This window comes from Nanorana parkeri, unplaced genomic scaffold (genome assembly GCF_000935625.1).
Source record: "Nanorana parkeri isolate BGI_ZX_2015 unplaced genomic scaffold, ASM93562v1 scaffold36, whole genome shotgun sequence".
Taxonomy (NCBI): Eukaryota; Metazoa; Chordata; class Amphibia; order Anura; family Dicroglossidae; genus Nanorana; species Nanorana parkeri.
In genome coordinates, this window is record NW_017306304.1 from 1,545,600 (window position 1) to 1,547,825 (window position 2,226).

A 2,226-nucleotide genomic window follows, 5' to 3' on the forward strand; every position below is an offset into this window, starting at 1 on the left:
TTATCTCTCTCTTTACTCTCTCTCTATTAGTGTAGTGTGGTGAGCAATCTAGGCATATAAATAAATGTAATAAATACAGTCAATATACCACCCATGGCAAATGTAATCCCTGACCTGCAGAAATTAATTTAATTTTAATCTATGCATTAGAAAAAAAATATATGTGATCTTATTTAAAAAAAGTAATTTTAAGGTGGTGGAGTGTATCCACCTTTTATTTTGAATCTGGACACAAACCATTTACTTTCTTATTACCTTCTTATTCATTATAGGTTCAACTCCATGAACTTGTGCCTTTTTTAACCTGATTAACTATGTAACAGTTCAATATCGTGAAACACAGTACAAGATCAGCTTGAACTGAATGAATATTTGTTGCTCGGTTTTAATTTCCAGATAAAACATTTTAGGATTCTAAGGAAAGCACAGTCTCTTTTAAGCCAGGATGACATCTATATTAACAATCCTGTACGGGGATCTGACATAGTGGAACGAATGATGATGAAAAATGCATGACTTACTGACTTTCATTTTAGCATAAAGCAAATATTGAACAGTACAAACAAGAACGATGACACTATTGAAACGAATAAACGCCAGCTACTGAGGGAGCAGGCAGTTCATGCAGTGCTTTGTAGTGCACATAGTATATACAATAGATTTGTGTTATTGGTTCTGGTAGCAGACAGTGGCTATCTGATTGATCCGGCGTTAAGCTATCTGAGGAATGTTACAGTAGCAAAAGACAGCTATCTCCATATGCTGGAGCAAAGGACTGTGTGCTGGGCTATAATGAACCTGTTTCCAGCAAGCCAGTAGTATACACACACACACACACACACACACACACACACACACACAGTTTGAGTGGTGGCACCTATACCCACTGACTGAGGAAACCAGAATGGGCACTATATATGTTTGAGATTAAGGGTACCCCCCTCAAACTTCCATCTGAAGCATATCTTTTTCTTATTATTAGTTAGTGGTACCCCCTTTGCCATTATGATGTTACAAAGGAACTAGTAGACTATCCAAGTGATATTAGACTGAATCTCTAAATGGTTTGATAATGGTCTGTTCCAATATGCAACATATCTCTAGCTGCACATGCTTATAGTGTATAAGTATCGGTCTGATCATGAGCCATATGCATATCATATAGCTGCTGTATATTTGGTAAAACTTAATTCAGAATGGTTGGCTCTACCAGGGAAAAGGGTCTATATATCTGTCTGTGATAATTTTTCCCATACTGTGTGAGGATCATGTCACTGTCTTTACTGGGCAATAACACAGACTATGAGGGTACCCATGGTGTGCAATCTGCTGTGTACAGTGTGCCGGCCTCTTCATACTGTATATTGATAATTTGGAAATATTGTACGGTATAGCATTAAGCACTTTTTAGCTCTACTGATTACACAGTCTGTGAGGTCACTTTTCCCAGGTATTTACAGTAATGTTTGTTGTCGCCATAGTAAGTATAAGATATCTGTTCTTGCTTTTGTAGCCTGTGGGGTCAAAATTATTTGATTAGCCTGCCCATACAGCAGATCGCAGCTGTACAATGCTTGCTTACCGTCTAAACGCAGCATTCACAGTACATCATATGTAACATATCCATAACTATATTTTGTTACTTTGTTATAGCAAGTTGTAACAAGTATCTCATACTATTTCATTTTCGTTTATTAACTTGTGTAGTCTTTATAGTTCTTGGTTATTATGTTCCCAAGTTTGTGTTGTAGGAGTTCTTTTCATTTCGCTTTCTTTATGGCTGGGCAAAAGGTAAACCGTGCATTGTGTAATTAATGTCATGGTATTGTTAGAAGTATGATACTTTCCAATACCTTTAACTATCTAATCCACTTTCTGTATTCGCCAGAATTTTTTTTTAATTGTGTTGGGGTGGGAATTCCTGAAAACTAGAATTTTACATTAAATGTGCCCCTGGTATGAATTGTACTATGGTTAGTCTGTTCATAATGTGTGATACATATCTTTGTAGTTTTGGTACAGTCAGTATGTCCATAATGTGTGATGCACAGTTTTGGTACCTGGCCAGACTGTCCATAGTGTGTGATGCACCGTTCTGGTACCTGATCAGACTGTCCATAGTGTGTGATGTACAGTTCTGGTACCTGATCAGACTGTCCACAGTGTGTGATGTACAGTTCTGGTACCTGATCAGACTGTCCATAATGTGTGATGTACAGTTCTGGT